This window comes from Amblyomma mixtum, chromosome 1, assembly GCF_055824585.1.
Source record: "Amblyomma mixtum isolate Tamu chromosome 1, ASM5582458v1, whole genome shotgun sequence".
Taxonomy (NCBI): Eukaryota; Metazoa; Arthropoda; class Arachnida; order Ixodida; family Ixodidae; genus Amblyomma; species Amblyomma mixtum.
The window spans coordinates 182,421,282-182,448,334 of record NC_143012.1 but is presented as its reverse complement, the minus strand read 5'-3'; the positions used below and the strand labels follow the sequence as shown (position 1 = coordinate 182,448,334).

At 45.9% G+C, this 27,053-nt stretch overlaps 2 pseudogenes; one reads left to right on the top strand and one right to left on the bottom strand.

The window, feature by feature from the left end:
* Positions 1-25,786, bottom strand: part of LOC149370167 (uncharacterized) — a 49,599-nt pseudogene extending 23,813 nt beyond the window's left edge.
* Positions 5,934-22,324, top strand: LOC149370168 (uncharacterized; annotated as a pseudogene).
* Positions 25,787-27,053: the final 1,267 nt, after the last annotated feature.

The following is a 27,053-nucleotide window of genomic DNA, read 5'->3' as shown; positions in this document are numbered from 1 at the left end:
GATTTACCATTTCCTAAACGTATTTTGACCCAAACAGCCTCACTGGTTCCAACGTCAATATCAAGTTTCTGGGAATTAACTGTTTCGTCTACCAGGATGAAAACACCCCCACCATGCGTGCCGCGATCTTTCCTATAGCTGCAGTAATTACTTGGAAACACTTCACTATCAGCAATATCACCATGTAGCCATGACTCACATCCAAGAACGACGGACGGCTTCATCAGTTCAACGAGACCCAGTAATTCATCTTTTTTACTTTTAATGCTTCGGCAATTAACTACCAAAAAAGACAAGCGACAGTTATCAGCTTTAGGTCACGTGACCCGCTTCACACACTCTTGATTTTCATCGTATACATACTTTCCATCCTTCAGGCATAAAGTATCATATCTGATGACCGGACGATCTGATTCATCACAATGTGCTTTCGCGTATTCCCAGAGAATTTTTCGTTTCTTTCGTACATTATCGCGGTAATCATCAGATATACTGACAGAAGTACCCTTGAGTGTTTTTGCTTTTGCAAAGACTGCTAACTTTTCCTTATGTGTCGCAAACTTTACAATGATGGGTCGCTTTTTACTTGGGCTAAATTTTCCAATTCGGTGGGCTTTTCCAAATTTTAAATATTCAATTCCCATATGTTCCCTGCAGACTTCTTTCACATGATTTTCACTTGTTGCATTTGATTCTTGCTGATCTGTATCTTTAATTCCAAAGAAAAGCAAGTTGCAACGCCGACTCCTGTTCTCTAGCTGATCTAGTTTGGCCCTCAGGCTCTGCAGCTCGGCATGTTGCAATTGATTATTCTCCTGGCATTTCGCAACAGTGCTCTTCATTTCATCAAGATGGCCTATCTGCTTCTCTAGTTTTGTAAACCCCGTGTTAAGAGCCTGCATGGCAGCCTTGTTCTCAGCCTGGTATTCCTCAATAGATAACAATTTCTGCTTAATATCAGCCTGGCCAACTAGAAGCTGTTGAAGAGCAGAGTCGTTATCAGGCCCTGGATTCAGTTCGTCTCCGCACAATAACAGCAGCAGCATGAAAAACACAGCTCTACGCTTTAACAAATAGCGTCGCCTTCGACAGTACTTTGCATTCTCGATAAAAGAAGACCGTGAACACACTTGTGCAAAAATCACTTGGGGCGGAACCGGCAAAACGTACAAAACATCGGTGCCGTAAGGAGGCATTCCACCAACCTGCATGAAGAGCCATAACGTCAGCGGCGGTGTCATGGTAGCGCCGGAATCACGCCTCAGAGGAAGACTGCTGTGCCGCCCCTTTTGTAGCACGAGATGATGTTCGTCGACGGTCCAATGTTGGGTGACTGGCAGTGGGCATTGTCCAAATTCAGCGGCACCACACGCTTCAGTGACGAGGAAGGCATCGGCGTTGAAAGGTTCCACGAAACTACTTAGAACATTGCCCGGTGGTGAGGATTCGTTGATGCTGGGCAGAAGGCAGTCACGATCGCATTGTAACGAGGCAGCCACGTGTCGTCACTTTTCTCGAGCCTGTTTGTGCGCATTGTGCACTCGATGCTAGTGTGAGATCTACGCCCTACACGCATGAACAGATTTGTTAACTTTGGCAGAATATTTTTTCCTTCCGCGCCGCAGAACTTAAAGGCTGATATGCATGTTCCTCTTCGAAGCTTTCCACAATATTTTTTTTCTAGCTGCACTGATTTCGTTATAAATGGGTTTCCCGTGGTTTGATTATTATAAAAGAATTTGCTTACGCAAAGACAAGCCACAAGATCATTTTAAAGGTGACGACCGCAATACATGCAAAACACACACAACACATTTATATTCCCCCCAAAAAATTGTTAAGGGTGGATATGGCAAGGACACACTCACATAATACAATTACACTACTTTTAGTACACACCAAACACTTCATTAGGGGCAGGTTAAATGGGGGATTAGGAACACGCTCTTCATCTTCAAGCAGTGGTGCACTTTCGAAACTCCCCGCCGCGGTGGCTCAGTGGTTACGGTGCTCGGCTGCTGTCCCGAAAGATGCGGGTTCGATCCCGGCCGCGGCGACTGAATTTCGATGAAGGCGAAATGCAAGAGGCCCGTGTACTGTGCGATGTCAGTGCACGTTAAAGAACCCCAGGTGGTCGAAATTTCCGGAGCCCTTCACTACGGCGTCCCTCATAGCCTTAGTAGCTTCGGGACGTTAAAACCCAATAAACCAAACCAAACCACTTTCTAAACTATAGGTACAACACAGCACCATATGCAGATGAGAAAACAGTAAAACTAAAAGGCACTTCTCTCACAACATAACTGTTATCTCCTCCTGCGGCTGCAGTCATTGCTTTTCTCTTTCTTTAATTAACAGGTGGCGAAATTTTTCCATTGATTTGATTTTCGTTGATATTCCCATAGCTCGAAGCTCCGTGCGCAATTGTCCTGCATCCATATCGTCTACATTCTTTAGGGGGCTTCCTTCTCTTACTTTTTCTTCTGCACAGCGTGGCCTCTTCCAATACTCAAACCAATACTCTAGGTCCCGCTTTTTATATGCAGGCCTTATTCTGGTGTTCTGCCTCACTTCAAACCGTTTCGATATCTTGAGGGCGTCAGCGGCTGCATTCCAGTAGTTAGACTTTCCTGGTGTAGATGCTTTAGCCTTCTTTCACGCTTTGCGGAAGAGTGGTGCACGAGAATGTGAGTCTACGGCGTAACTCAATCGTCACCTCAGCCTTTGCAATCCTGTGCTCCTAATTCTAAGAACGTAACAAAGAATTCTGAGGTATCGCTTTCTATGCTGCGACCTTCATCATTTTTCAGGTGGTACAAAACTTGTTAAAAAATATGCCTGTTAAATAAGGTGTTGGCATGAGGTGTTAAAAAATATGCCTGTGCACTTTGAGAGGTACAGCAGAGTAAAAAGGGGTCACTGTACAGAAATTGCAGTTGAACGGCCAAGTTGTGTGACGTGTCAATTGTTGACCTACTCCCAGTATAAATCGACTTATACTGTAAAATTTCTTGTATGTGTCAGTCTAGGAGGCACAATCACTTTTATTAGTAAGGCATTTGGTGGACGAGCATCTGACAAAGCCATTACAATACACTCTGGCGTTCTGAGCAAGTTTCAGTCTTTCACTGATGACATCATGGTTTATAGGTTTTTTTTTTCATTAACGATCTGTGTGCATCTTGTGGTGTGGGCAATATTAGGCCCCTATTCCTTGGAAAGGAGAGCCATTTCTCTGAAACTGAAGCTCTGAAGACAGCTGACATTGCAAGGGCTAGAGTGCATGTCGAAAGGGCCATTCAGAGAGTCAAAATATTCAGAATGTTGAATGGCACAATCTTATGGGAAATGCTACCGCATGTAGAATAACTCTTTACTGTAGCATGTGGCATGACAAACCTGTGTTCACCAATATCGGCCGAAGATAATTTTTGGTTGTAAGAGGCCACTTTATTCAGTGCTAAAACACATTGTGAAGCCATGGTGTGCCACATTGGAGGGCTCTGGGTTCATTTCAGCCTTTCAGAATTGTAGTGAACTGATAATCAAAACCTGCTATTGGATTTTTTGCTAGTATTTATGTACACAAAATATCACATAATTCACAAGAAGACTGCCATAGTTGAGAAAATGCCACTTGCCGTCTGTTTAATAAATATGTGTCATTTTACAAGCGGCATGGCCTCGGCTAGTTCTGTCCACAATTTTACCTTTTGGTCATGTCAGCAAGTTTCGGAAGTATTTTCCTAAAATACACGTACTGCAACTTGCCTAGCAGTTACCGCATATGCCGAACATCTTTTGCCACACGGATTACTGAGCTTTCTACCTTTGAATGTACGACAAAGTGGCACATGTCACGGTTTAAAACCGAAAGACCCAGCTAAACCTGGGAGTGATAAGACTGCTTACATTTCAAAGTAAAGTTTTCTCCATCTTTGACAATGTATATCAGTTTTTTTTCCTTTACCAGCTCAGCAATGCTGTGCTTTTTGCCTAACACTGGACACTTAACTTCAACGGGGATTTTTTTTTCATCCTGAATTGCAACCCCATCCGGACTGTAGCCTAACCACGGTACCTCAGAAACAACTATGAGGCCCAGCCTGCTAACCTTAGAATTTTGCGTGCATTCATATTCGCGGATAGCAAGCGGTTCATTTTCTTTGCCGTATGCTGTTGCTTGGTTGCCGGCAAAAGTGCGGTTTTGAAAGATTCTTTAAACTTTTGTTGCCCATGTGCCACTCGCTGTTCCTTTAAAAGTGTACAGTTCTCTACAGATGCTACAAGTTATTCTTTTTTTTCTTTCACTATGCCAGAATGTGCACTGCTGATTCACTGTCCATTCACTTATTTTTTGCCCTGTCTGCTGTCAGGCACACCTCATTCTTGTAAAATTCTTTCTTTTGGGGTTAGCATGTCAAGAGAGAACCTCTTAATTCTAATTCTCATTCCACTGCTCATGTTTTCGAAAAACTGAAACAATGCATAGCCTCACAGAGGAGAGTTTGAAAGGTCATCTGAAAATAAACTGTCAAGTGTACAAGGAACATCTGTAATGTTTTGTGCTTGTAGAGTCTGTTGTTTTCTGATACGTGTCTTGTGCTTCGCAAGTGGAGATTCTGGTACAGCTCCTATCAATTTCTTTACGATCTCCTTTTGCACGTCTTCAGAGAATGTTTTCTTTGTTGGTCGCTGAACATGACAAAATGCATTGACTGGTCGTGGCTCCAATAAGTTGCATGATGCAACACGGCGCCACTGCTGCTGAAGATCGGTGCAAGAAAGAAGGTCCAGGCTGTCTTTTATTGCCCTCAACATGGAAAATAAAAGTATAACCAAAACTCGGTTTTTTCAGACTCTTGGTACTGTTTTTTATGAGGACAAGCCCTTGTTACTAACAGGCAACCAAATTAAAACAGCTGAAGCACTTAAGATGTACTTGCGACTGATAAGCTTTAAGAAAGCTCTCAGGTAGGAAATTACCTTTTTGAAAAGGTAATCTAGTCACTGAGCTTGTTTTGCTATTTTTTTACTTGTGGTCGCTCGGTACACAATGTAGGCAATGTGTGGGAGGCATGGAACTCCCAAATGGTAGACCAAGAAAAAAAAAAACTGCCGCCGCGGTGGCTCAGTGGCTACGGTGCTCGGCTGCTGACCCAAAAGACGCGGGTTCGGTCCCGGCCGCGGCGGCTAGAATTTCTTTGGAGGAGAAATTCTAGAGGCCCGTGTACTGTGCGATGTCAGTGCACGTTAAAGAACCCCAGGTGGTCGAAATTTCCGGAGCCCTTCAAATGGTAGACCCAAATGGTAAACCAAAAAAAAAAAAAACTGCCGCCGCGGTGGCTCAGTGGCTATGGTGCTCGGCTGCTGACCCAAAAGACGCGGGTTCGATCCCGGCCGCGGCGGCTAGAATTTCTACGGCGTCTCTCATAGCCTTAGTCGCTTTGGGACGTTAAACCCCACAAAACCAAACCAAACCTAGACCAAAACAATATACTCACCGGTTCACGTAAATCAAGGTGGCAACATAAATCAAGGTCTGGAGAGCCCTGCCTTGCAAGTGCATGTTCCCTAAAAACGAAATACAGTGGAGACATCAGATGTAGTGACAGTGTAAATTTATGGATGGAAATTCTGCACCACTGGCTAATAGACAGTTTTAGCTGTGCGTCCTCAAGTGTCTGCGTACGCAAAGCGCTACGCCGCTGCGTGCGTTACGCTCTCCGCTCCGACGTATAGTTTTAGTTGGCCGTACGCTAACAGCGGGTAACAGCGACCGTGTGGATCTACCGTACAAGTTCAAAAAATGCGCTAGCGTGTAGTAGAAATAAATGAAAATGATTTTGTTTAGGTCAGTCGATCGGAGCCGAGCCAGGGCGTGGCCGTAGCCGAGCCGAGCTGGAAGTTCCGCCCGTTCCGTCGCCCGCCGCTACGCAGTGAGCAAGTTTGGCAGAGTCATCCTAGTCCGACTGAATTGGCAATCAGTATGCCTTCTAGCATCCTGTATAACCATCATGTCGCGTCGATGTTGACGTGGGACGAAATTGATGACCTCATGTTGACTAGGAAAGACCGGTGGCTTCTGAGAGGTGATCACTCATTTGCGGACATCGAGTACGACATGAGGCGCCGGAGGGAGCACGAGCTGTGCAAGTATCGTTCGCGGTACGGGCTCCTAAATATCGACAGCATCGATAGCACGCTGTTCAAGCAGCAGTTTCGATTTGAAAAGGGTGACATAGATGAGTTAGTGAGGGCATTGTGCATGCCAGAAAGGATTCTGAGTGCACAGCGATTGACCGTGCCAGGCCGCGACGGCTGGCATATCCGAAAAGGTGGTGCGACCTGCAGCGCATATTCGGCCTTTATCCATCAGTGATGTCCAGCGTGGCATCACAAGTAATAAATCATGTTGCAAAGACTTTTGGGCATTTGCTCACCGACTGCAACAACCACCTGTGGCTGACGACTACCTGCCTCCAGGAATTCGCAGACGTAAGTCGCCGTTGTTTATGTTCTTTGTTTGTGCTGCACTACGCGTGAAGTGAACGTGCATTTTTCGCGAACCTTTACGAAATAAAAAAAAGCGTTTGAAGCAGTCTGCGCGTTACACGCTGAACTCAATTGTGGCTTAATTTTCTTGCTGCGTTGATTTTTTCATTTTAATAGGGAAAGTGCTTAAAGGAGGCAGTGAAATTAGCCGAGCAGGTTAACAGACAGCACATGAAATTATTCTTGTTACCTCTGTGGCAAGCACTAATCCATGGTCATTTCCGGGGATACCATAACCCAGAGATACCATAAAGCTTCATTCAAGGTCTAACCAGAGAAAAAAATCATTCAAGCACAAACGCAGCATTTGCCCAGTACTAATTAAGTTCAAACTGGTTTTGCTTTCGGCTGGGACAGAAGTTGGCGTGATATTAGAGTAGGTCAATCATTTTAAACAACTTTTAATCTACACTTCATGCTGAAAGTTATGCAACGATAATCTAATGCATGCGGACTCTTTTGTGGGTCAGACAAGATACTACTGAAATGACTGCCTGCATGAGCACAGGAAGTTTTGATGCACACCCCTCTAACCCATGCAACCGATTGCAAATTATTCTCGTGCAAAGCAAACAAGTTAGCTAAAGAGCTTTCTTCTATTCAACATCTTAAGGACAACGTAAACAAAACATACATGAGTGCTTTCATTGGTAATGCTAGCAGAGAGAAAACTGAATGTGAGGAAATCATACATTTTGAAATAGACGTCAGGAAAGCTATACAGAACAGGTAGACAGCGACAAAGCACTCTTTATCTCTCGTGTTCTGTACCTGTGTTCTGTTTCAAATAGATGCAGCAATTAGCCGGGTAGTCAGTCTTCTTAAAAAACATGCATCAAACAACGGTAATGCATACACAATAGGGGATTGATTACTCATTAGCATACACCCAAGCGCAGCCATATGGCTACAAAGAAAAGCTGTACAGCTTCCACAGGAGCTTCGTAGACAAAGAAAATGCGTCCTGGACCAGGATTCGAACCCTGGACCACCGCTTCACCAGAGCAGTCACTCTGCCTACTGAGCTATCACCTTGAGGGGTTCCTATCACCTTGGGGGATACCCCTAAACATTCAACCAACACTAATGCATACATGCGGTATGAGCATGCTGTGCACGTGTGCCCATAGATGGGCCTGCCAAGGGAGTATAGCTAGCTACAGCTTATAGCAGTGGATGGTAGAGTTGTGGAAGAAGGCCCATAGTGTACTGAAGAATGCCAAGGTTACCCAAAGTGAACAGAAGCTCGACCTCTGGCCCATTTATCGGTGGTTTCGTACTTTGTCTATGTTGGTAAATAGATGCCTCATTCTGTTTTCTCTCTTCTACTTGTGTTTGATATTTCCACACACTTTGTGAGAATTACTAACACCGCCTGCTATAACTGTGTGGTGAAATTGACTTCACATCTAGTAATTTAATAAATGGATGCCATGGTTTTAGAAGTAGTAGTGGAATCCACATAATTATGACTTGACTGCAGATATAGTTTTCCCTTCACTGAACAGCGCTGTTGCACTGCTTCCTTACACGGTCTTCCTCTTCCAGGCTGTGAAAAGCAGAGGAGCTCCCTTGCCGAACTGCTGGGCCTTCATTTATGGAACAGCTCGGTCTATATGCCGACCAAAGAGTAATCAGCGAGCATATTTTTCTGGCCATAAGAGGGTACATTGCGTGAAATATCAATCACTGATGTGCCCCAATGGCATTGTGTGCCAGTTGGACGGGACGTACCCTGGGAGACGGCATGATGCAGGTTGGTTCCTTTGTCAACAACATCAAAGGAGCAGGTTACCTTGGTCAGCTTTAGGATCAACATTAGTGGTTAATGGGGGGGCTTTTTTGCTTGGTGACGTGCATCACAGCAGTTAGTTGTAGTATCTTCGAATATGTAGCTGCATGCATAACATATGAAAGAAAGGCACCAGTGTACATCTTAATTTGTCATCAATGTAGCTTTTCATATGCATTGATAACTTGACGTAACATTTTATTCGTTAACATTTTAGCCCCCAGAGTTCATGAGAAGGTAACCGAGAGCAAAAATACATTGGAGATAACCGAGAAAACCTGTTATGTAGCCAGTAATTCGAGACTTTATTTTTGTCATAAACAAATGACACACAAGCACTGCACCTGCTGTTTCCATGTTTTTTTCACAAACTAGAAATGCTAGATTTGCACTTTCTTCACTGTTATCTCTGACACACCCATACATGCTCCTTTCAGGTATTAGCACTTTACAGCCTACTTTGTCCTCAAATCTGTCATGCTGAAAATTAAGTCATTTTCTTGCATTTGTGAGTGGCGACACCACGGGGTTAACCCGAGCATCCGCAGGGACATCCCCGCAGGGGGATGATGGTGAACAATGCATCACCACGGACCCGAGCATCCGCGCTTAGCCGTGCGTGGCATCGCCGTGTCCGGGGAAAAGGGGATCCTGGTGGTTGAGCCGATGCCGAGCGTATGGACCCTTAAGGCCCCTCGGCGGAGGCAACACACCACTTTGGCCCCAGCTTCCTGTAGACGGCACCTCCGGCCTGACCCGACTGGGGGAAATCGGCAGTCGCCTTTTCCTGTTCTCCTCTCATCTTTCACTTTCCTATCTCCTTTCTTACAACTTTCCTGTATCCTCCTCCCTTCTTTGTTTTTTCCTCTTTTTCCTGGCGGCGAGGGTTAACCGTGTGTGACCAACTACCCTGAGTTGAGTCATATTAGGTTATAGTTAAGGTGTACAGCTGGCGTGGGCAGGACTTACTTTCAAGTTCCTGTCGCGTCCCCTTGTTGGACTCCATGGTGGGTGGCTGGCACCATGACCGAAAAACATCAATTTTTTATGGCTCCCCCCCTTTCAAAACCTGATCGCTCTCTGAAAAGAGTGCGGAACGAAGCAGCAGACTTTTTTTCGAAAAAGAAACCGACATTCACTAAGTTTCATGTTATACACAGTAACTGTGAACAAAAGCAAGCCCGAATCATATCCCCATTTCTTGTTACCAAATGTCTAACAGATACCTTAGGGCCTGGCTACAAGGTATCCAAAATGTCCAGTGGCGACCTACTCCTCGAACTCCGTGAGAGCATCCAATGCTCAAAACTCTCAAACATCGATTCCATAGGGGACATCTCTGTCTCCGTAACTCCCCACCGATCCCTCAACACAGTCAAAGGCGTAATCTCAGAGGCTGACTTCATCCATCTAACAGAAACCGAAATGCTTGAAGGACTTTCCGATCAAAATGTAATTGAAGTGCACAGAATCAAAATCCGCAAAGACAACAAAGAAATAGACACCAAACACATGGTCCTCACGTTTAACACCAGCAGTTTGCCCGAAACGATCGATGTTGGATACCTGAAAATCACCGTAAGGCATTACATACCCAATCCCCGTCGCTGTTTCAATTGCCAGAAGTTTGGCCATGGCTCGCAGAGCTGCCGCGGCCGCAAAACCTGCGCGAAATGCGCATCAAAGGACCACCAGTCTGAGGAATGTGACGCAGCACTACGCTGCGCAAATTGCGAAGGAGACCATGCTGCGTACTCCAGGGCGTGTCCGTCCTGGAAAAAAGAGAAAGAAATCATTACCATAAAGACAAAAGAAAACATTTCATTTAAAGAAGCCAGAAGGCGTTTTGCAGTTACAAATACATTCTCCTTCTCAGCAAAACCAAACTTCGCTGATGTGGTGCGCGGGGGCGTAGCACCACACAGCGCTCCGGCACCTGCCGCGGCCACTTCCACCGCGCCTGTGGCAGTGCCATCCACGCCCCAGGCCGAGACAGCGAAAGCTGCTCTGCCAACTACAAGCCAGGGAGTGCCGGCCCACAGGTCAGCATCCCGCAGGACTTCCCCCCGTCGGGGGAGGCCTGACAACCACACACCCGCGGCTTCTTCGCGGTCGTCCAGCACCTCTTCCGAGGTGATGGACCAAACTCCCAGCCCGCCTGCTCTACAGCGGCGGAACAGCTCTCTTGAGCGGAAAAAAGGCAGGGCTACCATAACGGCCCCAGAACATAAGTAATCCTCTCGTTGCTCCTACCCCAAAATATAAACATGGCTTTTCTAGTTCAGTGGAACTGTAGAGGAATATTGAGAAATTACGACGACATAAAAAACATTTTAGGGTCAATGTCACCCGTAGCCTTATGTCTCCAGGAAACCAATCTAGGTCCACCACATATGAACATCCTGAAGCATTATAAAACTTTTAGACGCGATCGTGAGCAGGCAAATAGACTCTCTGGAGGCGTCGCGATTATCGTACAAAGCGGCGTTCCTGCTCGAGAAATAAAACTCAAAACAAACCTTGAAGCCGTTGCGGTCAGTGTCGTCAGCCATAAAACAATTTCTCTCTGTTCTGTATATATTCCTCCACATTCTACATTAACAGTCCACGATTTACAAGAACTTATCAATGAACTTCCAGAACCGTATCTAGTAGTTGGGGACTTTAACGCTCACTCCCCTTTTTGGGGAAGCGAGCACTGTGACTCTAGGGGTCAAATAATCGAAGATTTTATCCTCACAAACAATGTATGTCTTTTAAATACAGGAAAAGCCACCTACTGCTCCCCTGCCTCGGGGAAAATGACCTTTTTAGATTTGTCTTTTAGCTCACCTTCTGTTTTTAATGATTTTAAATGGGATGTCATTGACAACCCATATGGCAGTGACCACCTCCCTATACTAATCACTTTAACATCCCCACCGGAAATAATCCCGACAAGGCCACGGCGCTGGAAGCTTCACCTCGCCGACTGGTCACTTTTTAGAGCAAAGGCAAATTTAGAAAATATCCTTTTAGATAATCTCTCCATCGACCAGATAAATGAAAAGTTCACTAATTGTATCATAACTGCCGCACTCACAGCTATTCCACAGTCGTCAGGAGTGGTGCAACGAAATCATAAAATATGGTGGACAAAAGAGTGCAAGGATGCAAAAAAACTACAAAACAGAGCTTGGGGTAAATTTCGCCGGTATCCTACACATGAAAATCTCGTTAATTTTAAGAAGGCAAGAGCCAAAGCTCGGTACGTCCGTCGGGGTGCCGAGAAAGCATCATGGCAGAGTTATGTTTCATCCATTAACAGTCAGATGACATCTAAAAAAATGTGGGAGCAGGTTCGCAAATTAAATGGAAACTTTTCACCCTTCACAATTCCTTTTTTAACAACACCCGGCACACAAACAAGCATAGAGGAACAGGCAGACATACTAGGGGAACATTTCGCTGCAGTTTCAAGTTCATCTCACTATACACAGTCTTTTTTAAAATACAAAAACACAGCTGAAAAACAGAGGCACAAGTGGAGGCACAAATGAAAAATACAATTGTCTAATTACCCTCCAAGAAATCAATAAAGTACTATCTGCCGGCAAAAAAACTGCTCCAGGACCCGACGAAATACACTATGAAATGCTTGCGAATCTTTCCGAGCCAGCCGTGGACGCACTTTTAAGATTCTTTAACACAATATTCATGTCTGGGAAAATACCGGAAGCCTGGAAGAAAGCTATTATTGTACCGCTTCTTAAGCCTAGTAAACCCCCAACTTCTCCTAGCAGTTATAGACCCATAGCCCTGACTAGTTGCCTTGCCAAATCCTTCGAAAGTGTCCTAAATATCAGACTAACCTTTGTTCTTCAATCTGGTGAACTTCTTGATATCCATCAGTGTGGATTTAAAAAGGGATGCTGCACTACAGACCACCTAGTCCGCCTTGAAAATACTGTCAGAGAAGCTTTTATACACAAGCAACACTGTCTTAGCGTCTTTTTTGATTTAGAAAAAGCATATGATACTACCTGGAGGTTCGGGATCCTCCAGGACTTAGCTGAGCTTGGCATCCGTGGCAGAATGCTGAACTCAATTAAAGACTTTTTGACTAACCGTTCATTTAATGTTCGTCTAGGCTCAACCCTTTCAAGGGATTTTATTCAGGAAAATGGACTGCCTCAAGGGTGTATTTTAAGCACAACTCTTTTTATTGTAAAAATGAATTCTCTTAACAAAATTATACCAAGGTCCATAACATATTCAGTCTATGTCGACGATCTTCAGATAGCGTGCACATCTTCCAATATATCTACATGTGAAAGACAAGTACAACTTACAATCAACAAACTGGCAACATGGGCAGACAAGAATGGTTTCCAGTTCTCACCACAGAAAACAGTAGCCTTACTTTTTTCACTCAAACGAGGCTTGCACACAGATCCCACATTACACCTAAACCAAACCACACTGCCTTTAAAAAAGGAACACAAATTTCTAGGCATCACCTTCGATAAAAAGCTTACTTTCCTGCCTCACATAAACGCACTAAAGAAGAAAGCGTCGCTATCACTGAACATACTTAAAGTCCTTTCACGCAAACACTGGGGTTCTGATCGGGTATGCCTTCTACAGATTTATCGCTCTGTAGTACGTTCCGTTTTAGATTATGGCTGCATAGTGTATGGATCAGCAAGGCCGTCGTACTTGAAGCGACTGGACCCTGTGCACAATATGGGTTTGCGTCTTTCAACTGGTGCTTACAGGACATCACCAATAAAAAGCCTGTACGTAGAAACCAATGAACCACCACTTGCAGACAGAAGAACAACGCTCACATTCTCATACATTTTAAAGATCCGTTCCCAGCCTAAACACATCTGTTACCCACTCGTTACAAAGTGTCCATCTCGAACAATATTTACCAACAAACCTCTAGCAATCAGACCACTTCTTCTCCGCTTTGAAGAGAAATGCCAAGAACTAGACATAATGAACATATTACCTAATATTGCCCGCAAACCTGATCCACTCCCGCCTTGGTACTGCCTACCATCTGTGTGCGACTTCACATTAACACAATTTCGGAAAAAACATACACCACATGAACAGATATTACAAGAATATTTAGCACTCAAGGAAAAATACAGAGAATACGAAGCATTTTATACCGATGGATCAAAATCGGCGCACTACGTGGGAAGTGCTGTAGTTCAGAATAATTGGAAAAAAATAGTGCGGCTACCTGAGTGTGCATCCATTTTCACCGCCGAGTGTTACGCAGTCTTACTGGCTGTAGAAAAAATAATAAATGAGAACATTCAGAACAGTATCATTTACACTGATTCTCTGAGCATACTAACCTCACTTCACCATAGCAATGCAGTGATGCCACTAATCGGGGATATCATACATAACATAACGAGCGCCACAATACAGGGACAAGACATAAAATTTTGCTGGGTTCCCAGCCACATTGGAATCGCTGGCAATGAGAAAGCAGATGAATGTGCTGGAAAAGCTCGCAACAAAGAAATAAAGAAAGCGAACATTCCCTACAAAGATGGCATGAAGTTAGTACAGTTTAAGCTCAGAGATAAATGGCAGTCTGAATGGAATATTGAAGGTAATAATAAGCTCCACTTAGTAAAACCATTTATAGAAGAATGGAAATCATGCTCCCACCAAGAACGTTTCATCGAAGTTATTTTATGCCGCCTCCGTATTGGACACACACATCTCACACACAACTTCCTACTTACAAAAGAAGACCAACCTCTTTGTGAAAAGTGCGGAGATGATCTAACAATAAACCACATATTATTCTCATGTACAGAACTTGAATCACTAAGGAAAAAACATTTTACTACCTTTTACAAAGAACACATTCCTTTTCATCCAGCATTGATTTTAGGCGAAGATGCACTTGTCAGTATACCCTGTGTTTTTAGCTTTTTAAGGGAAGCCAGTATTCTTCACAAACTCTAATTTACTCACCCTGTGCTTCACTACATACAGTTATACACCTCAGCCACTTTCTCAATCATGAGAGGGAGGCTGAGGTCTTTATCTGAGCTGTTGGGAGCCTCGAAATCCTTGCCGAGCCAAGGATGTCTGCAGAGGCGACCCAACCTTTAAAAGTTTCTGCTCTCAGACATTTTTAAAATTCTTGTCTTTCATCAGCTAGTTAGTAAAAATAACTTTTAGGCCCTTTACACCACCGTTTTTATCCACTTTGTTTTCAAACTCTGACCAAGCCAATTTTTCCATACCTTGTTCTTGGCGCATGATAGCCTTAGCTGCTTATGCGCCAATAAATTCAACATAACAACATAACAACATTTTCTTGCATTTGTAGACCGATCTTCCAGTTGCACAGTACTTATTCCTGCATCAGATATGTTCTCATCCACAATAAAACAGCAAGCTAGTGAAATGCAGTGATTGTGCATGCATGAAAGGCCTCATGTCTGGCATCATATTGAGGAACAGTGTCTAATGGTTCCACAGAGATTAACAAATGGGTGAAGAGTATATCATGATGTTTCAGAGACGCTAGTTGTTAGGGACCGAAAAAGACTTATTAAAGTGAGAAGATGAGGTATTGGCCATTTGCCTTGGTTTGAACACTTGTCCTCCATAACTAAAGTTGGGGCAACTATGCACACATCTGACGTGGCAAATATGGCTAGCAGAGAGACCTAGAGCCACTGATAGCTGTTCTGTATCACCAAAGACTTTCACTCCAGTAGCTAATTTATACCTGCGTCACTTGGGCACATTAAAATTGTTTTTCAGTTGAGGACCTTATGTTCATAATTGTAATTGAACTCATAAGCTGCAGTGCAAGTACATGGCATACTCTATGGCCATCAGAGGTTCCATTATCTCGCATCAAGCTACTGCGGCACCACCATCAAGCGGCTACAGAGGCATGCAAACAAGTTACAAGTCTAAAACAACAGGTTTACAAGTCTAGCCCGAGCAGGTTAAAACGAAATGCGTCTTTACTGCAGTAATATGAATTGTTCCTAAACTATGTTTCGTGTTTTTGGACTAACTCTAATAGTCATGTGGCAATTCTGACCAAGCACGTGCTTGATGTATTTGACTGGCAACATTACTCTTGCTGCACCATTTAGTGGCTGGCGTACCTTCTTTCTGCGAAATAAGTTCTGCATCTTAAAGCCAAGTAGTTTTTCAGGAATTATATTGTTGTGATTTTATTCCACTGTATGTGGCTTCTCACATCTCAGAATGCGCGCTGCCGCTGCTCAAACAGTTTGAAGCCTTGACAGAGTTCTGCACTTGTTTTAAAGGCCATTTGAAGCCTCTATGATAGAATTCCTAACTTTTTTTGTTGACATGACATATCATTCACTCTGGCCATTCGGGCTGCCCTTCTAGCAGCACTCCTTTCGTCGTTAAGTCATTATTCTGTTGATTTGAAGGCTGTCAAAGTGCCCGTGTGATGGGCATAAGTTTATCAAATCTTCATAGGATCCGCTAAACAGCCAATTATCCAGCACATGTTTCGTCATCATTAGTTTCATTAATGCGCATAAATTTGTATGAGCAAGGCACCCAGAACTAAATATGTAGCAGCATTGTCCTATGAAATACATATGCAGCTTTGCATTCTTTCTGGTTCACGTCATGGCACTAGGCATAGCAGTTTTCATTAGCACACATTCCTTTTTACCCTTGCTTGCTTTTATGAGAATACGCAATTAGATATCCCTCATTAACCAGAAAGAATGCAAAGCTGCATATGTATTTCATAGGACAATGCTGCTACATATTTAGTTCTGGGTGCCTTGCTCATACAAATTTATGCGCATAAGTCATATTCATGTGAAACGCAACTTGTTCTCTTTACTCATAAATTGCATGCAATCCTTGATCAACGTTCCACAGCAGATTGCATATTTTTAGATTTCGCCAAGGCTTTTGATAAAGTTTGTCACCGGCTTTTGCTACTAAAACTGCGCATGATAGGGCTCGATACTGACGTACTAAAATGGCTAGAGTGCTTTTTAACAGACCGTAAGCAGTTTGTAGCAACTAATGGAACTAACTCACATTTACACCCCGTTCTTTCTGGCGTTCCTCAAGGTACCGTGCTTAAACCCTTACTCTTCTTAATATTCATTAATGACCTGCCTGATTCTGTTACATCATCAATTCACTTATTTGCAGATGACTGCGTCCTTTTCCGTGAAATAATAACCGACGATGACAGTAAAGATCACAGGTTCTTTATCTTCCTTTATCGCCCCGCCAGAGACGGGTGGTTTAACTCGCAAGACTGAAGCTTATTTCTTCGCACCAGGGGTGCCCCGTCAGAGACGGTCTCAAAATGTGTTGACATGCAGGGATAAAAAAGGGGAATAACTGAAATTTTATATACAGATATTTACAGCGTATAGAAGTTTAGACACTCAAGACAAATTAAACGGCAAAAGGACAAACAACAAAAAGGTGGAACTGGCTAACACTAGGGGAGGCCCCTACTCGGCGTTGCCGAAGATGCATAGCATCTCACCTTAGCGCAGAACCCCGCTTCCGGCTCCGGGGTCCGGTTTTAAAGACCTAAAGGCCCGGCCCACATTTCGTAGCAACCAATCATGTTACACTCCTCACATGATTGGTTTTCCGAGAGCATGGCCAGCCCTCCAGCTTCCGTAGGCCAAAACGCCCTTTCCATTGCACAATAAAAGTGAAAAACAAAGACAAATACACTTTCGCGCCAGCACGTGCGCGAAACGGTACCGCGGGGCGGGGGACACCCGTAGTACCCGGCGCGTTCGCGAGCGGCCGCGTTCCAAGGAAGGAGACGCTTCGCTTTGAGCGCTCCCAGCCGCGTTCCGATGGCCCCGCGTACACTAACGATCCCTTACACGCCCTTCCCAAGATTCTACAAAGGGCTCAAATGCCACTTTTAGAATTACAACAAAGGGATCGGTATGGGTCACAAAACCACCCTGTGGGTGACATGCCGCGGATACACTAGCACTGGCACAAACAAAACCAAAAGCAAAATAATGCACATGGGCAACAAAACAACATTAAGGAAAATGCTTAAGGCACCAAGAAAACATAGGCAAATTGCACACTAAAATACACACAGTGGCATGCCTGCCGTGCGCCGTAACACAGCGTCCAAGTTGGTGCGTTGCACCCAGTTCGCCAACTCCAAGAACACACCCTCGTCCTGCTCGCGAACGAGCGCACGCACACACACACAGACACTTGCAACTGGAGCGTTCAGTAGCACTGACATGGGGTCCGTTAGCGGCCACGTGAGCGTCCTTGGTCGCATCGAGCGTCCCTGTGTGCGTTCCGAGCCACCACGCGTCTCAATCGATACCATCAACGCCCAATGGCTACTTCGCTCATTAGGCCGGTGCCACAGCGGGGCGAGAGCTCAAAAGCTGGTGCCCTCCAGGATCAAAAACGTCCCGATCCTTGATGGGTCCAAACCCCTGACAACACGACGCACCTGAGGGCCCGCTCTCTGGCGCGCCGGTACGAACCGCGTGCTGCGTAAGGAGCATAGCCCCTGTCCAGTGTAATCATATCAGTGCGGCCGCTTCTGCCACATGTGATTTGGCGTACTGCAGTACGGAACGTACTGCTCCACGCGCTGACTTTCAACGTGAAGGCTACGCACCGGCCCCCAGCTACTCTGCCTCGCTTGGAGCCATTTGTCCCGTTCCTGCACGGGCAAACCTTGACGTTGTCGTTCCCTGCTTGATAGGCATTTGCCGCCTTCGTGGCATCGTCTAACTCAGAGGCTCCATGAGCTCCCTCGCAGTCACTTGACCCGAGCTTGCCTTGCGGCAAGTCGCCACTGCCCTCCAGGATCGAAAACGTTGTGGTACTCGATGGTTCCAAATCCCTGATCACGCGACGCCCTTGAGGGCACGCTCTCTTCGGCGCACCAATACGAGACGCGTACTGCGTAAGGAGCATAGCCCCTGTCCAGTGTAATCATATCAGTGCGGCCGCTTCTTCCACACGGGATTTGGCGTACTGCAGTACGGAACGTACTGCTCCACGCGCTTACTTTCAACGTGAGGGCCACGCACCTGCCTCCAGCTGCTCTGCCTCGCTTGGAGCCATTTGTCCCGTTCCTGCACGGGCAAACCTTGACGTTGCCGTTCCCTGCTTGATAGGCATTTTTCCGGCTTCGTGGCATCGTCTAACTCCGAGGCTCCATGAGCTCCCTCGCAGTCACTTGACCCGAGCTTGTCTTGCGGCAAGTCGCCACTCATTTCCGGGTCCTCAAATGACCTGGCCGGACACACACCGAGTGCGTTCAACAACTGCACGGAGCTCCGCCCGGTAGGTGCAACAGGCCCACCTCCGTTCTCTGGCTCGGATGGAACGCTCCTACCATCACTGGCACTACGAGGCACTTCCTGCCCTATGGCCGACACAGTGTGTGTTTGCAGCAACGCCAGATTTTCACCGGTTACTAGCTCTGTGTCCGAGGTCACAATCTTAGTCATAGAGCCTGCAGGAATTCCACCGCTGTCCTGTTTGTTATCGGACACCTTGGTCTCGACTGGCCCTTGATCATGAGAATTGGGCTGCTCCTGTTCTTTGCTAGCCGCCCGCGGTGGCGGAAAAGCTGTGATATTTCCGCGTCCTTCAGGAATCCTGTTTTCAATTCCTGAACCTTTTGCGGCGTTTCCCAAGAAAGATGCGTTCCCGCATACCGGCTGATTGCTTTCAGCGTCCTCACTGCTGCTTCCCTGACCTGTGCATGACAAGCATAATCCTTTGTCTTCCAGCACAGGCGGCCTCACCTCTCGGGACTCAGAGCAGTTCTCACTGGCTAGTTCACTAGCTTTCCTAGACTCCTTGAGCTCAGCGAGCTCCAGCGCTAGCTGAGGGCGCTTTGCTTCTAATTCCTCCAAGACGCACTTAACATCCTGAGGTTTCTCCTCGCACAGCGGTGCCTTTCCTCCATTCACTTTCGCAAGTTCAGCCTGAAAGTACGCCATGCGCGCCTTCGCCAATTCTACTCGGTACTTCACATCAAGTGAGGGCCGGCTTGGATAGCTTTCCATACCGCCTTCCGTACCCCTCAGCTGTCCTAGCGGCTCGAACACAGGGACGTGAACAATGCGACCAAGGAAACTCACGGTTTCGATGCGTCGATCCGCATTGCCAGCTCCTTGGCGTCGGAGTCCACCGCCACTTTCCCCGGACGCTGCGATGAGCTGTCGCACGCCGCTGGTCCTGTGCACGTTGTTGTCACTTGCTGCGACCCGCCGGTGACCGTCGAGTTCTCCACGCTCTGCTTTCTTTCACCGGACGTAGTCTCGCGTCGCTGGCCTACTGCCGTGGTCCTTGCGTCCTTGCCGCCGTCTCTCCGCAGGTCCTTTCTCGAACGCTGCTGTTGCCTGATCGTCGCCTACTCCCTGCCTTCAATCTTCTTCCTGCGCCGTCTTCCGATGGCCGCAGGATCCTGCCGACTGCGCCAGTAAAGTTTCACAGGTTCTTCTTCTTCTTTGTACCAGAGGTGCCCCGCCAGAGACGGTTGGTTTCAACTCGAAGACTGAAGCTTGATTTCTGCACCAGGGGTGCCCCGTCTGAGACGGTCTCTCGGTGATTCGAGATGCAGGGATGAAAAAGGCAATAACTGAAGATTTATATACAGATATTTACAGGATGTACAAGTTAGATACAACGGCAAAAAGACAAACAACAACAAAAAGGCGGAACTGGCTAATACTAGGGGAGGCCCCTACTCGGCGTAGCCGAAGATGCATAGCATCTCACCTTAGCCCAGAACCTCGCTTCCGGCTCCGGGGCCCGGTTTTAAAGCCCTAAAGGCCCAGCCCACATTTCGTAGCTTCCAATCATGCTGTGCTCTTAACATGATTGGTTCTTCAAGGGCATGGCCAGCCCTCCGCTTCAACAAGGTAAACCACCCTCGCCAAGGCTTTTGATAAAGTTTGTCACCGGCTTTTGCTACTAAAACTGCGCATGATAGGGCTCGATACTGACGTACTAAAATGGCTAGAGTGCTTTTTAACAGACCGTAAGCAGTTTGTAGCAACTAATGGAACTAACTCACATTTACACCCCGTTCTTTCTGGCGTTCCTCAAGGTACCGTGCTTAGGCCCTTACTCTTCTTAATATTCATTAATGACCTGCCTGATTCTGTTACATCATCAATTCACTTATTTGCAGATGACTGCGTCCTTTTCCGTGAAATAATAACCGACGATGACGTACGCGCAATTCAAACTGACATTGACAACATCTCCTCTTGGTGCAAAGCATGGCAAATGACGCTAAATGTTAACAAGTGCAAATTCCTGCGCGTATCAAGGTCATCTAGCAACTCACCTACGTATCACCTTAACAATGTAGCTCTCGAATCAGTAGCGTCATACAAGTACCTTGGCATTCATATCGCTTCTAACCTTAGCTGGAACAGTCATGTCGAATTCATTGTCAACAAAGCTAACCGCATGCTAGGCTACTTAAAACGGAACTTTCGCTCGGCCCCTTCTAGTACCAAGCTTCTCTTTTACAAAACGTTAGTTCGTTCGCAACTTGAATACGCATCTTCAGTTTGGGACCCGGGCACTACTGATCTCATTAACCAGCTAGAAATGATTCAAAATAATGCAGCTCGTTTCATCCTCTCTAATTATCACCGCACCGCTAGTGTATCCTCAATGAAATCTAATCTCAATCTGCTACCCCTCACATTTCGTCGAAAGCATGCACGGTTATGCCTCTTTCATACGATATTTTACCATGATGACTTACACGATAAATTGCTCATTCCGCCTTCATATGTATCATCACGCATTCACCACGCTCACAAGGTTGGCATAAATTCATGCAACACTAAATGTTTCTCCGATTCATTCATACCCCGCACATCTAAAGACTGGAACCGCCTTCCCTCTTCCGTTGCAACAATTGAAAAATTTTGGTTGTTTCAGTCTGCCGTGCGCAATATAGACCATGCGAGTTCTTCTTAACATTGTATAAAACCTACCTCTTTCCTGTGTGTTCATATATTATTTAATTTCACCACTGTGTACACTCAAACGGTATCGCGAATTTCATTGTGTTATATTAAGTGTTATGGGACTTTGTTTAGATCATTTTTAACCAAACTTAACTGTCACAGTATTACTTGTATGTTTTTGTTGCTGTGCATATCTTTTGTTTGTTTATTGATTAAAACCCACTCCCCTCTGTAATGTTTATACCCTGAGGGTAATAATAAATAAATATGTCCTTGAGTTCCTCGAAGGAGATATTATAAATTCGAAAACATTTAGCCCTTTACTACCTCGATCAGACAATTATAACACTGTGTATTATTCATGAGAGCCGTAGCTAATCATATGCCATTAAACCCAGCGCAATTTTCGTGACGTGATACCCATAGTGAGGAATTTATTATGGTGACGAGCAACAGCTCTCCTGAACCATAGTATATGGAATATAAAAGAAATTACTGAATGGATTTGCCCCTTTCTCTGGTTCAGTGCACTTCTTTTATGTACTGTGATTCATCATATTTTACTGTTGCAATGATTTGTGCAGGAATCCTTCGGGACAGCAAAATCTACAGCAAATTGGAGAGGCTGGTAGGGGGCCACAGCTATGTCATCTATGGCGACCCAGTCGACCCGTTGCAACCGCTTCTGATGAACCCATACGGCGGCAACTTTTTGACCCCTCAGCAGCTAGCATTCAACAGTGGAATGAGCCGTGTACGGCAAGCTGTTGAGTGGGGATTTGGTAAAGCTGTCGCTGAGTTTGCATTTTTAGACTTAAAAAAAAAACAGAAACTCCTTCGGCAACAAGTTGCTGAGATGTACAAGGCAGCAACAATCTTGTCCAACTGTCATACATGCTTATATGGCAGCCAGGTTTCTCATTATTTTACAGTGAGCCCCCCTTCTCTGCGCAACTATCTCAATCATCATCGCACCTACTAAAAGAGGATTATATGCCACTGAACCTCTGCACATAAAGAATGCTCATTTTGGTTTTGCTTTTATGCAAATAAATGTTTTATCTCAGTTTCTTTTAAATACACTCATTCTATTTTATTTATTTTGCTCAGCACTTTTTCAATAACACTATACATTGCTTGCTGCTAAGCTGCAGCTGTGCGACGCTCTTCGGCCTTTCTCTCTTCTTGAGCTCTTTGTTCCTGGCATCCATCCTCATTGCCTCGGCACGCTCTTCACTGAGACGATTGATCTCTTGCTGCTTCAGGCTGAGCTCAGCAAGGGTTCTTTCCTTCTCCCAAGGAAGTTTTTGCTCTTCTAGAGCTAGCCGCCTGGATTCGAGAAGAAATTTCTTTTCTTTGATGATTTGCTCGTGCCTTAATTTCTTCTCTAAAAATTCGTAGTCAGCGAATTGCTCCTGCCGTTTTTTTCCTGTGGAGAAAAGCAGTCTATTAAAAATGCAATGTGGCAGATATGTTGCGAAACTGCTGCAGTTGCAATAAGCACTTTTACCGGATGTAAATAAAACGAGCCAAATAAACTGAACGCACATTCAGAGATGGTCATCTGTGTTACTCGACAGCATGTATCACTGGCTATCTCGCCCCGTAGAGCTGGCCGGGGTGCAGGAACTGTTGCATCAGCCTACCCTGGCTGGCAGCCTGTATTGAGTTGGGCAGGGCTGGTAGAGCAGCCAGACAGCTGCAGTGTCCCAGCCTGATCATCCAGATTCTGAATTGCGACGTCCTCGGTATCGCTGTCATTCGGGTCGCAATTCAGAATCTGGCTAAACACCTGGGACGCGCTTTCGCTTCCATCGTCACCTGCAAAAAACATATTACACGATAAAGATGAGGTACAGCTGCAGCTGCTATCCAATAAGAGTGTTATATACCTTATTCCACTTATCGCTGCTAGTCTCAGCCCGCCTACTTAGGTGGGCTGGGACTGTTCACCTCTTTAAGTAGGCTGAAATTTAGTTTTTCATTGTGAGTGAGAAATTACATTCATGGTTGCTGAGCAAGTGAACAGTCATATCATAACCTTCGAAGTGCTTTGCAAAAACTTCCAAACAAAAAGAAGCCTGAAAAGCAAGAAAAACGCACAACAGAAAAAAATTTAGATGTACCATGCATACCTATTGTATGCATTCATTCATATTGTCAGCGTTCTCTTAGGATTGAAATTTAGCATTCTCATACCTGCATCATAGAAAATCTCGGCAGACAAAGATAGAATCTGATTTGGGCAGCAAAACTCGCCCTCCCCAGATGATATGAGAGGACATGGAGAAGTATGCTGAGGGGCCCGTTCTCTACGAAAAACTAACTTAAGAAATCGGCAGTTGCATACGCGACTTGAACATATTATTATTAAGGCGTTTACATATGACTGTAATGTACATTAATTAATTCCGGTCAAGTAAGTTTGCATTCTGTTTATGGCTGAAGGAAATTGCGCGTGGTCTGGTTCTTTGAGAATCACGCTTGATGTGCGGTGGGTGCATCGGCGTTTTCTGCGAAGCGTTGTGACAAGGGGAACACAAGTTTATGGCATAAAAGCTGCTGAATCAAATGAAAGACTCGTTTAAAAGGCAAAACCATAGTCAATGAACACTGGATGTGATCGCGTATACTCAGTCTCCGGTGCTTCCGCCGAAGTGTGCCGCGGCAAATGCGTCTCGGGCTTGCGCAGGAGCATTGTGCATCACTGCTGGGGTGCAGTTCGCCTTGCGAGGTGTTGCGGCAGGGGCAGGACATGCCTTACGGCGAGTCCGGAGTTTTACCCCGTGCTCCCTCGCAAGATCGAGAACCTCCTGCAGCAAAACCTCGCGCGCCTGATACTGCTCCTCTGTTCCCGACCTGAAAATCGATCACAAAGACATGTAAACTATATTCATGATACTCTGTGTAACGCTGGTAGCAAACTCACTTGTTGAGACTTGCTCTGTCGTTGGCCGCGTAGTGGCCCAGCAGAAGCTCCGTTCTCTCACGAACAGCACGAACAGTGAACGATCTGCCTGCAATACCTTGCATTTTCGAAGCAATAATCGTCCACTGCATTTGGTCTTGGAAAGGGTTTTCGCTCCGGTCATAGGAGAGAAGTTCAAGATCCAAATGAACGGCAAAACGCACGCGATTCCTGCTCGACATGGTGCCTTTAGTCGCGCCACAACCGTTGAAACTGCTCGAGAGCAAATCAAAGCTCCGCAGCTACTAGCAGCTCTATACCGAAAATCTTCTTCTGAATTAATAATGACAGTAACTGATGCATTAAAATACGCTGTTTTTAAATAGTAATTCAATTGAAATAAGTGATCATACTGGCACAAATTTGGAGAATTACTTCGCCCAGTGTCGTTGCTATGACGACAGTGTACACCGCACCTAGTTAGGCTTAACCCCCAGAAAATCGCCCATTTATCTGAAAAACAATAACTACTTGTCGCCTATACCATGATTTAGAGGTGAGAATGCGCAAAATGAAAGCGAATACAACCGTTTAGAGCGTGCTACTGCGTCGAAAAATCCAGCGGGGACACAGTATTCGGTTCGAAGCGGGCGGGCAGGGCGCCGCCATGTTGTCAGCGTTACCCACGCAAGCACCGCAACGCAAAGTCCGCTGGCTTGCGTACGTACGCAAGACGCAAACTAGCGCTTGCGTTCTGCACATGCGCATTACCGCCCCCGCAAGCTGCTTGCGTACGCTAAGCCGTAGCGGACGCACAGCTAAAACTGTCTAATATTCACTGCTGAAGTTTTACTTAACACTACTTCAGGTACATCAACCTGAAGCATCGTCCCAAAGCGACTTCGGCTATGAGTGACGCCGTTAATTTCGACCACTTGGGGTTCTTTATCATACTCTGACATCGTACTGTACACGGGCATTTCGCCTCCATCGGAGTTCGACCGCCGCGGCCGGAAATGCACCCGCGTCTTTCGGGTCAGGAACCGATCATTATCACCACTAAGCCATCGCGGCGGCGAGTTTTTCAAACAGCTGCAAGTTACAGCCGCTTCATTTTTGCGCATGGTTTACTTTGAACAGGAGCGCGTGAAAATTTACGAAAGAATTTGTTGCAGGCATGCGGTCGCGTGAGCTGAATGTTTACAAAAATTACAAATATACGGTTTCGTGCAACATACCCACTTTTACGGAGCCTGTATCTTTACATACTGCGACGTTTACACAGTGCGGTGGGCCCTTCATCGCACTTGTCTGAAGGCAGAGCTATTCGACATTGACCTCGGTGTCTGTAATGCTCTTGATGCCGCAGCATACGATGTGGCCGGCGTTGAATGTCGATTCACCTTTGATTACGCACCTTTGCGTCTCTTTAGCGAGAGAAAGTATGGTCTGCATCGAAACGAGAGGGCCTGACGGGCTATGCTGCGCGAGACGCGCTTGCTTTCGACACCGCTTCATCACCGCCTCGTCCGCCATGTTGAACTGCCGTCGCGCCCCCTATAGTCGCTGGAATGACCGAATCGGTCCCCACCCGAGTTAACGTTGCTGACAACCTTCGTCCTTGTTGTCTTAGCGCTTGAAAAATGTCAGATCTGCACCAACTAGCCCGATCCGCTACCCTGCTGACAAGCTTTATGAGCTCGGCCTTCACCATGTCGCTACTCCACGCGACACGTTTTCCGGGCAGCCAAGTCTGTATGTCCTTTTTTGAGGCAAGTCATCCGCCGCACATTACCCTGCTTCACAGAATAATATGGCGCGTTGCCCATCACTCTAACGCTGCCGGCTTCTTCGGGGACAACATTCGACCCGCCTTCAACGTCTGCGTTGTCCACTGGTAAAGCGTTCGCTCGCTCACCTGAGTGAGCTTTGCCGTCCTCTTGATGAGCGCATTCGTACTTGAACTGCCCCCGTTCTCGACGCGAAGCACTTCAAGAAGCCAACTGCGATGGCCTGCTTGGAAAAACAGCGCACTGTCGGTGTAGGGCACACTAACGACACAACCGACTCGACCGGCGCCATGTTGGAAAATGGCGACGCATCACTACCTCGCAGCAAGCCTCCGCAGAGCTGTGTCAGTACTGGCTATGTTAATTTCACCAGTGATTGAAGCACTCTATACAATCTAAATCTACCAGTCCAAACTATGTATCCAATTGCTGTGCTTGTTGTTTGATTAATAGTCCTACACTGCTCAAATATTCAAGGGACTATATTTTGTGTTCCTTCATCCTGATTGGACGAGAGGACTCTGCCTTCCGTAGGGCTGCAAACATCTCTTGAGACGAAGTATAGCTTCTGGGCTGACTGCTGGTTACTCTGGCAGTGCTTTCTTTTTTGCCTTTTCCTTGGCCTCAACAGCAATAATGTTCCAGTCTGGGCGGCGCACTTCCATGTAGCGAGCAACGCGGGAGTCTACAATTTCTGGAAGAAGGCAGTCTCTATAAAAACTTACCAGGAATGGCTCCATTTTCGTCGCCCAGAAATTGTTATCTCGGCGTACCTCTTGCGCGTGTATTCCTTTTCTTGTATACACTACGAAGTCAGATATTCCTTCTGGCGACATGAAGCTGGCCCTGCACTTGGTAAAAATAGCTGTGCGATCGTCTAAGCACTGGACCACCTTCTCTTTTCTTTTTCTCTGAAAACTTTCCCGCTGCTTCCAGGGGCTCATCTTCCTTTGCAGTTAACGGGCATTTCACCTCCACAATTCGGTCCTCGCCAGCTATCCCGTCAGGTGACG